This window comes from Hoplias malabaricus, chromosome 17 (assembly GCF_029633855.1).
Source record: "Hoplias malabaricus isolate fHopMal1 chromosome 17, fHopMal1.hap1, whole genome shotgun sequence".
NCBI lineage: Eukaryota > Metazoa > Chordata > Actinopteri > Characiformes > Erythrinidae > Hoplias > Hoplias malabaricus.
Window position 1 is genome coordinate 2,756,259 of NC_089816.1, and position 14,888 is coordinate 2,771,146.

Sequence of the window (14,888 nt, forward strand, 5' to 3'; positions counted from 1 at the left end):
TTAATTCAGTTTCAATTCAATTATACAGCAAACCTGAACTGGGCAAGTGGTTACAGACAATGAATGAAAGAATGAATGAATTCAGTTTTATTTTGTGTAAAAGTTTAAGAGTAGAATCGTCCCTGGGAAGAACCAAGAAAGAAACAAAAAATCACTGAGAAAAAAACTGAGAGTCTCAACAAGGAAAACAAACCTTCCTCTGGAAAGTAAAACTTTTAAAAAATAGAAAAAACCCCAGTATGAATAAAGAATTTTGTTTATTCACAGTAAGCATACAATATTGCATATATAACAAAAAAATAATAATAACAAGTATGTGATTGGTCAGAAAATAAGTTCTATTTTTAGAAGCCTATAGAAGTCAAAAATTCGTTCTTGATCCTGAGTTGTTTTTTTTCCTCATCACTTTCCTCTCTCCTTTGACCTTCCCCAGACCTACATCTCTACCACTTTTTTGGGTCTCCTTTCTTTTTCTTCTCCCCTTTGACCTTCTCCATCTTTCCATCTCTGCCTTCTTTTCTCTCCTCTCTTGTCTACTGATCCTTCTGGTTTTGGACGGGTCCACGGTCCTCTGCAGGATCTGCCTTCTGCCCGAAGCTCCCTACCTCTCACCGGAGCAGCTGTTTCCACACAACTATATTATTCTCTGCTGCTCCTGAGGGATCCCATGCAGTATCGTTAATCAAAGCAGCTCAAGCCTTACTGGTGCTGAAGCTCCTTTGCAGCATCATCAATCATAAAAAAGCAGAGTGTGTGCTTTGGCTTTTGAGAAATAAATTGAGACACAATGAGGAAAAAAAGCAATTAAGGGAGGTCTTCGACCTATCATTCACACGCTAATGTATCAATAGTCAAAAATGTGGAGGAAGGTGATTCTCTGAATTCCATTACACCCCCCCCCCCAAACACACACACACCCCATTACAACCCAGTGATTCAGAGAAAAAGGTGTTTATTCAGATATTAACTCTGCTGAGAAAACTGAAGATAAGTCATGAGAGTGCAGTTTAGAGTGAGATGCAAGCATTTATTTTTGAAATTGCCTGGACCTAAGCTAAGCCATAAGGTTTACAACACACAGGGTCACAAAAACCACAAACAAGGTCATATACAGGGCAAAGCAAAATACGTAAGTCAAGCTTACCATGACATATTCAGTATTTTATTTAAGGGGTCCACCCTTTCCCTCAATTACATCTTTAAATTTAAATTTAAAGAGTTTTTAAAAAGAAAATTTCAGTCTTGTGGCACTTTTGCACTGCATGGAACCTACTGTACACAACTCGAGTCTACTTGGATGTTTTGCCTTTCCGTTTGGTACCTGGAACTGGGTATTTTTTTACTACCTGCTCACTTATGGTTCCAGGAATGCAGAGTAGGGACTAAACAGGATGTGTAAACCTTGCAGAGCACTGATTGGCCAGAGAGACTTGTCAGATCTATTGAAATGCAGACATCCAGCAAAAACTAGGCGTTTGTAAAATATCCAAGCTACTGTAGAGATCACATTTGTTTTTATCCAATACACAAAATTAATTAATTAATTCATTAATTGTCTGTAACCGCTTATCCAGTTCAGGGTCGCGGTGGATCCAGAGCCTACCTGGAATCATTGGGCGCAAGGCAGGAATACACCCTGGAGGGGGCGCCAGTCCTTCACAGGGCAACACAGACACACACACATTCACTCACACACCTACGGACAATTTTGAGTCGCCAATCCACCTACCAACGTGTGTTTTTTGGACTGTGGGAGGAAACCGGAGCACCCAGAGGAAACCCACGCGGACACAGGGAGAACACACCACACTACTCACAGACATTCACCCGGAGGAAACCCACGCGGACACAGGGAGAACACACCACACTCCTCACAGACAGTCACCCGGAGGAAACCCACACAGACACAGGGAGAACACACCACACTCCTCACAGACAGTCACCCGGAGGAAACCCAGACAGACACAGGGAGAACACACCAACTCCTCACAGACAGTCACCCAGAGGAAACCCACACAGACACAGAGAGAACACACCACACTCCTCACAGACAGTCATCCGGAGCGGGAATCGAACCCACAACCTCCAGGTCCCTGTAGCTGTGTGACTGCGACACTACCTGCTGTACCACCGTGCCGCCCCCAATACACAACAGCAGCTCATAAAATTACACCATGGTTTTTAAAGAGGTTCAAATGCTCCTTGGAGTGGTGACAGATGAAGACTACAGCAAGAGCTGAATGGTGCATCAAGAAATGAATAATTGCAGATATATCTGCATTCATGCGCAGAGCCAGTGCCCAAAAAAACCCAACAGTGTTTTGCAATGTCACCAGTTACATTTCAGGGACGGGGGTGGGGGTGTAGAGTATGTACCCTGCAGAGTAAAAAGTGCCATTAGAATTACTAATCCCATTCAGTGGTGTTGAGGTCTAGCCTCTGAGATTTTGGACCAGTCCATTGATCTGAGAATAACAGGAGCTTATTTATTAATTTATTAATTAATTAATTTATTTATTCTTTTCAGTATCTCATTTTCTCAGCATTTCATTTTCTTTTTACCTCCACATCCTTTCAGACCCAAAGTGTTGAGTTTTCTTGGAACAGGACAGTTTTGAATGTATTCAGATCTGAATTGAGAGTGAATGTTATTTTTTTCCCCTCTCGTACAAAGATAAAAGCTCCAAGTGCTGTTTCTCTAATGAGGGCAACTTTGATTTGACATCAAGTCTTACATGGCTTTTAGGAATGTACTTTTTATTTTTTCTTTATTATCATATTTAAACTGCATTTATATTTTTCAATTTTTCAATTATTTTATATTTCTTCTCAGACACATTCTGAAAAATGAATAATTTGTACTTTCCCCGCATTTTGTCTTAAAGTTAAATAAATGATGGGTGCTCTTTGACTTTAGTGCTGTACTGTAAAATTTGAACGTCTAAGATTAGAAGGAGAGAAAGGTAAGAATATATCACAACAAACCACTGATTTAAAGGCTGGCTTTAACCACACCTTCAGCCAATGTCTTTTACTCCTGTTTGGCATTCATACAAGAACACCCTGCTACTGAAGTTGCAGGATAAGAGAGTGAGAGAAAGAGAGAGAGAGAGAAACCAGAGTTCCTTTGACGGTGACAGGAACAGAGATAATGTATGCTGATTCTGTGCCTTCAAGACATAAGAGGCAGAGGAATGTGGAAATGGGTAATGAATTCCTCATTAAGTGTCGGTTAAGGTATAGTAATGAGGGGTTGATATCATGTAATTATCTGTCTTCATTAAACTCAGAGCTGAGTGTTCCAATGCATTTGTAGCAAATTGACCATAGTTGGGGGTTGGGGTGTGGAGGTGAATTGGACAATTTTCAAGCCTCATTAGGATAACCCAATATTAACAAGAGTAAGTCATCTTCTTGAAGTGTCAGGTATCAAGTGAATGGTATGAATGAAGGGCATGAATGAAGGGGATTCTAACGATGGGACACGTGTAGAGAGTAAGCCTTGTGGCAGCACTGAGAGATAATGAACACAGTTCCCTAAAGTTTCAGTGCACCATAAATGTTTGTAAATGCATAAACGTGCCTAATGATCCACTCCTGGAGAACCATTTTAGAAGAGAGAAGATTTATGTATATATGTATTCATCTTTAACATATTGGTAAGACTTGGGTACAGGTTAAGGTAGTTTCCTCCCAAAAACACACGTTGGTAGGTGGATTGGCGACTCAAAAGTGTCCGTAGGTGTGAGTGTGTGAGTGAATGTGTGAGTGTGTGTGTGGCCCTGTGAAGGACTGGCGCCCCCTCCAGGGTGTATTCCCGCCTTGCGCCCAATGATTCCAGGTAGGCTCTGGACCCACCCTGACCCTGAACTGGATAAGGGTCACAGATAATGAATGAATGAATGACTTTGCCATTTTTGGGATTTGAGAGGCTGTATTTTTGTATTTTTTTAAATCACAAATTCTTTTCATTAATATCCCTGCTGAAAAAAAAACAGTATGGCCAGCTCAAGCTAGTCATGCTGGTTTAGCTGGCTGACCACTTTATATCTAAACCAGCTTAGGGTATGTTTTCATTTAAATATAATGGTTTAGCTGGACCAAAAATATGATCAACTACTGGATCTAACAACCAGTATTAAAATGTGCCCAGTGTATCAGCTTGACAGTGAAAATTAATCAATATATTAACTTAGTATCTCAAAAATAATGAGATAGTATTTAAAATACAGAGGAACTTACATAATAAGGAACAAAATTATTGCCTGTTTTTAATTATTTTAGGTGTAGAAACTAGCTTCCACGTGTAAGGGACAATGCTTTTTTTTTTTTTTTTTTTTTTTTTTTTTTAAATGACCAGTGGTTCTCAAACGTTTTAAACGAAGTACCACCTATTATCAAATCAAAAGCCCCCAATTACACCTATCAATCCTATGAATGACTTGCTTGATTATTTGTACTTTGCATTCATTACGCAAAATTACTCTAAAATAATCACTAAAAAAACTACAGAGCACATACAAAAATTTTGTTTAAAACACAATTATACATTTAAGAGAACGTATAGCTACAATTTTAAGGAAATAAGCATTTTGAAAAAAAAAACGAGTTAGTTTTTAAACAAGGTAAATATGCACTATAATAGACTAAAGCAGGTGCTCACAGCGACTCTCAGCATTTGTATCAGTAGGTGGAGGAGGTGTGGCGCTGTTAAACAGTGCTTTAGGACTCTAATGATGTGAAGAACGGCCACGTTGATTCCCTTTAGTTAAGTGTTCTCTCCATTTATGCCTCTAGATTTAGTCCTTCTGGGTTTAGGAGTATTTCACTGGGTTGGTCTTGGTTTGTTTATCTCATTTCCACTTAGCCCTTTTTTGCAATAAAATCCAAATTACTCACGTCTGTCTCTAGCCTTTGCTTACATTCAGTAAGAAGCTGAAACAGGGCTTTCTTTACATGGTTTCTACAAATTACAGGGAGATTGCATTCCCTCCCTGGAAATAAGAAGCGGGTGAATGCTGCTCAGTCCTTCACTTACAGACTACTGAACTACCGTTTATTCATAAAACCATGTTGTGTTTTTTTATTACACAAACATATTTTACTAAAGCTTAATTATGAACACAAACATTTTTCAGTTTCAGATTTTGAGTTATTAATTCATTCTTGCTGCTTCACGTACCACAGTTTGAGAACCGCCGCTGTTACACTGAACTGGTGTTAACCCTAAATATGAATTACATGTGCCTTATGCCTTTAGGTGAAGCCCTACATGTGAATATATGCAATGTTGATTACTGCACTAAGGCTTGATTAGATTTAAGAAATCTGTTTAATTGGGCGGCACGGTGGCTTGGTGGTTAGCACGTTCGCCTCCCAGCGCTGGAATCTTGGGTTCAAGTCCCATCTGGGTGGAGTTTCCATGTTCTCCCTGTGTCTGCGTGGGTTTCCTCCGGGGGCTCCGGTTTCCTCCCACAGTCCAAAAAAAACATGGAGGGTAGGTGAATTGGCTTCTCTAATAACTGTCCTGGTGTGTGAATGAATGTCTGTATGTGTGAGCCCAGATATGGATTGGCGCTCTGTCCTGGGTTAAACCCTAGTGCCCGATGCAGTCCTCCAGGTGGACGGTCGTTTCTGGTTGAGAGTACGCTGTGCGCGTTTGGCTGCCGCTTCTCGCCAGTGTGTGTGAATTGAGCGTTCTGAGCAGTGTAGATTGTAAAGTGTCCTTGGGTGTCTAGAAAGGCGCTATATAAGTGTAACGATAATAAAAAAAAAAAAAAATAATTGCCTCCTTGTTTGTCATTTCTTAATAATCGTATTACTTATCACTAACACTTACTTATTATGTTCATTCATTGTCTGTAACCACTTATTCAATTTATGGTCATTTTGGGTCCAAAGCCCTACTGAAATCACAGGGCATAAGGCAGGAACACACCCTGGATGAGGCACCAGTCCATCACAGAACAACACACACTCACATTCACTTACATGGAAAATGTAAGTGTTTTTGGGCTGTGGGAGGAAATCAGAGCACCCAGAAAAAACCCACACAGACACAGGGAGAACAAAATTAACGTATTAAAGTATTCATTAATTAACATATTCTTAAACTGAGTAGACTCAACCTGAATGACAATAATAATGTTTGTTTAGATATTCTTTGAGGGAGTACAGAAACGTTATGAAATATCTGGAAATGGTTAAAATAATTCGAATTGTGTAGCCCAATAACTGGCTCAAGAACATATTGACAGATAGTCTCCAAAGAGTGCTAACTAAATAAAAATATAATTGGTGGGGACCCATTTGGATTTCATTTATGGCCCCACCAATATCACAATCCAATATACACCCTCAGTTTTGGCTAAGGTTAGGATGTGTGTGTGCGTGTGTGTTTGTTTGTTTGGGTATGAGGACATACACGTTGAAGTTATAGTTAAAGTCAAGCTAGAAGCTATATATATATTTAATGAAAGCTCCAGAAATGCTCAAAAGATGAAAGAGTTATGAATGTGAGAACAGACTCCTGCTTTTTGCCCAACTCTAGGCTTGTAATACACAAAGTTGCTGTGCTGCTGTTTTGATTATTGTTATTGATTTCTTAAAATGAGTCCTTAAAATATAGCCTACTTCATCAGTTTTAATAAAAAACAACGACAACAAAAAAAATCTTACATTTGGCAGGATTTGTTCCTCATATCTTGACTTGATCTACAGATCAGTCACATGATTTTGGTCTACACTGAACTTGTCAATACTCCAGTCAGAACGAGTCAGTCTGCGTCGTTCCCAGGCTCAGACTCTGAAGGCAGCTGTGATGCTGTATTTCAACATGTGCTATAAGTGGAGAGTTATTACTGCCAGTAACTACGTCTCTGTTTATAGAGGTGCTGACTTAATTGCCATGTGAGTGTACAAGATAATCACGGCCTGCCACTCAAACACTTGGTCAGAGGGTCAACTATTTAGAGCCTCTGATTAGTTGACATTTTACCTTAACCTTTGGTTTTTGCTTCGTGCTGTTACAGTGAGAGAGCAGCCAGAAGAAAAAAAGAGATAATACAGAGTAGAGTTCAGTGGAAGAACAGCATCGCTGCCATTGTTTTCAGTGTAGGTTCACTCCAACAGGAACTTCTCCAGCGCCAATTTGGACAAACACTTAATAGTCTCCTGTTACAAATGCCTACATCATTCTGGTTTGCGCAGTGAATGCGATATAATAACTCAATCAGTCCAGACGTTAACAAAAATGAATTCCAGACCTCGCTTGTATCAGAGTTACAATTACCGGGGATTACAAGTGAATCATTTCCACATGTTCTCAATGAAAACGCCATAATCTTGCTCTCCCAACACATTAAGGTGCTTTGGGTTGGCATTTAACCAAGGAGAGAGAGAGAGAAAGAGATAGATAGATAGACAGAGAGAGAGAGAGAGAGAGAGAGAGAGATGGGGTGGGGGTATTTACACTGACAGGGTGAGTAATAAAGTGATATTGTGAATAACTTGTATAAATCAATTTTATATGAGGTTAAAATAAGGAGATACATACTGGGCAGATGTTTATAAAAGGGATTTGGCTTCCCCTCCTTTAGTGTGACTGTGACACACACACACATTCCGTCCAATCATGACAGTCATTGCCAACTCTTGTTAATTCACAAGTGCAGCTCATAGCATACAGAATTCAACCCAAGTTCATTCATCTGAAAAATATGTCAGATAAACTGATGAGCTAATGCCTGGCCTACACTACAGAACATTTGGGCCAACTCTGACTTCAATTCACCTCTCCTGACAATAATAAATATTGTCTCACATTTAGGTGGTCTTTAAGCAATTTTCCCAGATTATCCTCATGTTGTGGGATGTGTATAATCCAAACATTAATTACTGACTACAACCATGGGACCAATACCGAAGCGAAAAGACTGGGAGGAATCAAGAACGGTTGCACGAGTGAGATGAACCTATAGTCTTTTTTAGTTTGTTTGCTTCTATGAATGAACCAATAGAAATGTTTCTAAACGACATGTGAATAAAATCTTTTTAAATTAACGTCCACTGAGGGTTTTTCCCTTCTCTTTTAAAGTTACTATTTTGGAGTTACTATTTGTGGATACATAATTATTCATTCATTCATTATCTGTAAGCGCTTATCCAATTCAGGCACAAGACAGGGAATACACCCTGGAGGGGGCGCCAGTCCTTCACAGGGCAACACAGACACACACATTCACTCACACACTCACACCTACGGACACTTTTGAGTCGCCAATCAACCTACCAACATGTGTTTTTTGGACCGTGGGAGGAAACCGGAGCACCCAGAGGAAACCCACGCGGACACGGGGAGAACACACCACACACCACAGACAGTCACCCGGAGGAAACCCACGCGGACACGAGGAGAACGCACCACACTCCTCACAGACAGTCACCCGGAGGAAACCCACGCAGACACAGGGAGAACACACCACACTCCTCACAGACAGTCACCCGGAGGAAACCCACGAAGACACATGGAGAACACACCACACTCCTCACAGACAGTCACCCAGAGCGGGAATTGAACCCACAACCTCCAGGTCCCTGGAGCTGTGTGACTGCGGCACCTACCTGCTGCGCCACTATGCCGCCCATGGATACATCATTATTTGAAGTTTATTAATAACACAAATATGCAAAAATACTGGAACATTTTGCACATAACTGAAAATTTTATATCATTGGAGGCTGCAACCTTCACATTTTACATAAATATTTTTTTTCCGTCACAACTGTCTGAGAGTTGTCCCATCATTACTTGACTAAAACAAGGAGAGCTTGATCACAGGTGATGCCACGGCTATCCGTAACCAGGAGTCCAAAATATACACGCTTTTTCTTGATCTACCTAGGTGAGTGATCAATGGTCACCCCTCTCACCATCACTCAGCACCATGCTGGCCGATGTGTGCATATGTTATATAACGTAGCAAAACTAACCATTTAGTCTTCTCCTCCAAGCGTGTTGAGCTCTATGATGAAATTTCACATTCCCCATATTTTAAACATTCAGTGTGTCTTATTTTCTAAAGTCTCATTTCATCTTCTAATTTTCTGCCTTATTAACCACTGCGTACATATGCAGCTGTCCAAGTAGTCAGCATTCCGCCTGATATCCAGCCTTATAAAAGAGATTACTGAGATGCTTTAGTTAGACAGTGATGACACTGCTGCTCATTCCTCCACTGTATGTGACCTGCATTTACTCCACTTAGCTCTCAGGATCACTTCAGTTCTCACAGTTGCCTTTGTCATGGAATTTTTATCACCATTTTGAATATATTTATATACTTTTATATGATAAAAGTATTGGTACACCTACACATTAGACCTACTGGAGCTTTAATGACATCCCATTCTAAATGGAAATGCATTAATATGGAGCTAGTCCGTCCCCCTTTGCAGCTATAACAGCAACAAATTCAAATTCGGTTGTGTAGAACATCTTACATCTAACAGGATCAAGACAAACATGACAGGGAAACACTCCCTTAAAACTGAGTAAGAAAATGTAGCAGGAACTACAGGGGGTAATCACAAAGAGGACCCTTTTTCCACTGGTTAAACCACTTTTAAAATTATAAATAAATCACTTCCACTCTTTTGGGAGGGAGTTCTGAGGGAATTTTTGCACATTCATCCAGATAAGCGTGTCTGTTCAGACACTGATGGCATGGATTGAAATCTCTGTTCTCTACTGCAAACAGGTTCGATGGGGTTGTTCCACACCAGACAAACACAACCATGCCTTTATGAACCTTGCTTTGTGCACAGGGGCACAGTCATGCTAGAACAGAAAAGAACTTTCCCCAAACTGTTGAAAAAAAAAATTAGAAGCATACAATTGCCCAAAATATCTTGGTATGCTGAAGCATTAATATTTCCCCTCACTAGCATTATCCCTCCTCCACCAAACTTAACCACAGGCACTGTACCGTGAGGCACATATCATTCTCCCGGCATTCACCAAACCCAGACTTGTCCATCAGACTGCCAGATAGAGAGGCGTGATTCATCATTCTACAGAACTCTATGCCACTTCTCCAGGGCACACAGTTTTTGTGCTGATATTAATGCCAGAGGAGGTTTGGAACTCTGTAGTTATTGAGTCATCAGAGAGTTGCAAATTTTACGCACTGTGCACCTCCACACTCTACACTGCAACACCGCTCTGTAACTTTATCAGATGTAGCATCTCACAATAACTCAAATAACCACACATAATATAATGAAGCAAATAAAATAAATTGGTGATAATATAATAAAATCTTGACCTAATAACATAAGGTTTTTGAAAAAAAAATTAAATAAACTGCAATAACGTATAACTATACATACAACACTAAACTGACCATTCATAGTCATTTTAACAAGTGTTCTCAAATCTCAAACATGAAAAACAATAACATACACTGAACAATGACTGGATTAGGGAGATCTACCTTGGATCTACACTCACTGTACAATTACAGAATTCTCTCTCTCTCTCTCTCTCTCTCTCTCTCTCTCTCTCTCTCTCTCTCTCTCTCTCTCTCTCTCTCTCTCTCTCTCTCTCTCTCTCTCTCTCTCTCTCTCTCTCTCTCTCTCTCTCTCTCTCTCTCTCTCTCTCTCTCTCTCTCTCTCTCTCTCTCTCTCTCTCTCTCTCTCTCTCTCTCTCTCTCAAACAATGCCATGTTCACCCATGACTCATCTTAACTTCGAAAGGCTGATCCTTTGGTGGGTGACCTCATTTTACCTTTTATATTTCACTGCTTGTGATATATTGCTTCTATAAATATTTCACTTTATTTTGCACCTGTCCAAACTTACATACATTCAAATTTAAAATCTCATTTGAAATCTTTGTTCTAAGGTTCAAGTAAATTAACAAATCAGCTTACTAGGTTTTGATAAAGACCCATAATGTAGGTGAGGGAATCTTAGCTAGGTGTCAGAATTGGCATTTGGGCAGAAAATTGGGTAATAAACACTTTCTTTTTCCCAATCTTAAAAACAATGATGAGAATGGAAATAAGTTCTGCTTACATCATTCAACTGCAGCAAATCTCTTTAAGATCTAACTTTGAGAATACCTCAAGACAGGACGACAAAAACAAATGATGAGGTGTGGAGCGCTCAGAGACAAAGAACAGAAACTTCATCTGAAACATACTTCATCACTCAGAACCCTGGCAGAATAAAACAGGGCTTCAGGACGCTCCAGTCCAGCTGAGTTATTACAGATGGGGGGTAAAATCAGAGAGGTACAGAGAGGGTTATTGATAGAGCTGCTGCTAAATTTGGACGACCGTTAGAACCGGATACTTCTCGGTGTATTGTGTGTATGTGCCGGCTGTGTGTAACTCTGTCCATCTGGCCGGGTTACAAGACAAACTTTAGAGCGAGGCCAGAGAAAACAGGTCACTTTCCTACAAGAAAACAGTTGACAAAAGTTCCACTCAATGTTCTCCTACACCAGTCAGAGCTCTTCCTCAGTGGAGACTGGAGGCTTTGTTCTCCATTGATTTCTGTAGGCCACAATTTCACCCCAGCAACGAGAGGGTGATTCATATCTGGCAGCCGGTGATTCTGTCAGTGTGCGCACTGACACACACACACACACACACACACACACACACAGGAGGTCAGATATGCCAAACCAAACTGAAGTGAGGATGTGATTTTCTTCTTTCAATTTGTTCCCAGGGGAATTTCTGTTATGAGCTATCAGTATGTCAACATTAACCAGATTTTTTTTTTTGACAACTTCTAAAAACTTCTATTAAATCCAAACACCCAACGCTATCTCACCAACATATTTTAGTTATCAATCAGTCATTTTCCCAAGGATTATCATTCACATAATAAAACAGCACACACCCTCAGACAAAAAAAAAAAGGTACGATAGTGGTACATTATTGTCACTATACGTACAAACAAAGTGAATGTACATTTAAAGGGACAGCAGTTGTGTTGAAGTCCAGTTGTGTTCCCTAAAGCTACATTACATTCTCCTCTCCTGAAGGGGGGTGGGGGTAATTATTTGTAAAATGTTATTATAATGACGTGGCTGAATGCACGGGCTGGGCCCTGTGAGTAAGCTGGTTGCTGATCAGATCATATACAGCCACAGCAGCCCTATTGGTTTGGGCTAGGATTTAAATGGCCAAAGGTAGATGATTACAGGAAAGTTGTGGTTGCAGGTAGGAAGAGAGTGAAGAGAGTGGGGTGGGCCCTATTTGAAACTTTATTGGCATAGGATATTTTACATCTTATAAATATATGACATAGGGCTTATGAAATCAACACAATTTTAAAATCTACAGTTATTATAGATAATTAAATGCAATAATTAAAGGTAATGAAATGTACTCTTGAGGGATACCCACTGTAAGAGCAAAAGGTGCCACCACAGTGAAAATATACATTATATATATGTACATAGGCACACACACACACCCACACACACACACACACACAGAGTTTTAGTTTTTTTGCTTTCTTTTTTTTCCTAGATGGAATTATTTGGCACAGATACAAAGTTATAAGTTTAGCTCTCTACAAGAATAATGGAACAAAAACATAGGACTAAAATAGATTGTAAGTAAAGGACTATATTTGTTGCCTTTCTCTTTTTTTTTTACCCCCCCCCCCCTCTCTCTCTCTGTCTCATGGACACAAACATGCAGTACTGTGTGTGTGTGTGTGTGTGTGTGAGAGAGAGAGAGAGACTCCATATATAAGGTCACCTAGAGTGCATACCTACACAGGGCCGTTCCCCAGTGGCTCTGTGTGTCAGAATACACTGTAAAATCCATCCATATCACAGTGCCCTATAGGTCTCTAGTTTTGTTCATATGACAGAGCAGGTCCCCTATGCTTTCCCATTATCATAATAACTCTGTCCTAATTTGAAAAGCATGTGCTTCAAATACAGAAAGTTGTTTTAGGTTTTTCAGTCTGCCTGTCAAACAATTTGGTCGTGTTTTGAAATATAATTGCGGAACTGTAACGCTGAAACCAAAACAGGGCTGAGATCTGGCTTTCTAATGTTTCTAATTTGTTAAAATATGCTGAGCAAATGACAAAAGTTTAACTTGAGCCGGCCAAGAAAAACACATCAGACACTGACCCATGGAAAGACAGACGTTCTTTTCCGAAACATAATCAATGTAGCCCTTGTTAATGGAGAAAGTCTAGAGTCACACAATTAACAAATACATACAGAATCATTCTTTTTATGGGAGTTGTGAGAATTTTAAAAGTCTCATGAAACAATGAAAGTTCATAAAGCATGAAAAGTGAGCTCCTTTTTGCCTTGAATAAACCTGGTGTTCAGCTACGGTTATTACTTGTGTTAATTCGTATAAACTACAGAAAATGTAATGAGATATTCTGGAGCATCTGCACATAAGTCTAATATCACCATTGCCCAGTGCCAAGCATCAGCCAGAGGGGCACTAAATTTAGAGTTCCAGCATCAGCACCTGACCTCACTGCTGCCCTCACGACTGAAAACTATTGAAATCTCAAATCAATGATGCTAAACCTAGTCTTAAAAATGTAAAGACAAATAAATGCTGTTACTTTGACAAAAGGGGACAAATTCCCTGTTAATACCCTTAATTTCAGAAGATCTACAGGAAGAGCAGTCTTCAGTAAACACCAGTGCACTAATAGCAGCTTGTGCTTCAGTAGCTAGTCACACATAAGAATGTTGTATTGTAATTGCATTGAAAGATGGATATCAAATATTTCACATTTTGCTCTAAAAGAAAAGTTCATGAGACACTGATGAATGTGCAGAGAGAGTTAGGGAGAGAGAGAGAGAGAGGGAGAGAGAGAGAGAGGGAGAGGGAGAGAGGGAGAGAGAGAGAGAGAGAGAGGGAGAGAGAGGGAGAGAGAGAGAGAGGGAGGGAGAGAGGGAGGGAGAGATGGATCAATCTACCTGATTCATACAGTGACTGGTTTTAGCCAGGTGCTGTGTCCTGCTGCCTGGGGCATTTACAGCATGGCTGTGTGTGTGTGTGTGTGTGTGTGTGCGTGTGGCTCCTGCCCACGGGTTCTTTAAGGAAGCTGAAGCTGTGAGAGGGGCCAGAGAGTATTTCATAGCGGCCCCCCCTCTTTTCCCTTCCCTTCCCTTCCTCCCCCCACAGCGCTGAACAACGGTCTCTCACATCGCTGGAGTTTCTCACCTCTCTGAGCCCAACACAAACACACAGCGATGTGGAAAAAAGATCCGCTTTCCCCCAGAGTTTGCCAGAGAGCTTCAGCAGATGTTTAGAAACCATAACTTTGAAATATGGCACAAAAATGCTTACAGCCTGTCACGTTGTGTTAATGCTGAGAGGGAGGCAAGAGAAAAAAAATCCCCAAAAATCATCTAATCATTTCCAGACGAGGATTTTTTTGTTTTGTTTTGTTTTGTGTTGTTCTTCTTCATTTCCCTCTTCTTGCTACATCTCTCTCTCCCTCTCTCTCTCTCTCTCTCTCTCTCCCTCCATCTTTCTCTCTGAGTAATCATGCAGGAACGTGAGGTGTGTCCAAGCTTCATAAATTTGAAATATGCACTGAACTCTCCATTTTCTCTTCCTCTGGATAACCTCCTGCTTTCCCACACACACCCAGGCTGAAAAAGAAGGAAAACACAGAATGGAAGTGGGCTAAAGAGGGCTTGAAGCAGGGGGTGTGCAGCAAGGTTTAGTTCTGAAGTCTTGGGGGGGGGGCAGTCGGAAGAATTATTGCTCTCTGGTTTGTTATAAAAATCAGCTTGGAGTGTTCTCTTTCCTGAGGGTTGACCCCATACTATGATTCTGCAACATAAATATCAGACATTCATCATTTCTTTGCAAAAAAA

At 40.4% G+C, this 14,888-nt stretch overlaps 1 protein-coding gene across 1 annotated transcript in view; it reads right to left on the reverse strand.

The window, feature by feature from the left end:
- Positions 1 to 556: 556 nt before the first annotated feature.
- Positions 557 to 14,888, reverse strand: part of ebf1a (EBF transcription factor 1a) — a 96,700-nt gene continuing 82,368 nt past the window's right edge. The window contains exon 11 of the mRNA XM_066648895.1: positions 557 to 655. The gene's annotated coding sequence lies outside the window, so the exon portion shown is untranslated. The remainder of the gene's footprint in view (positions 656 to 14,888) is intronic.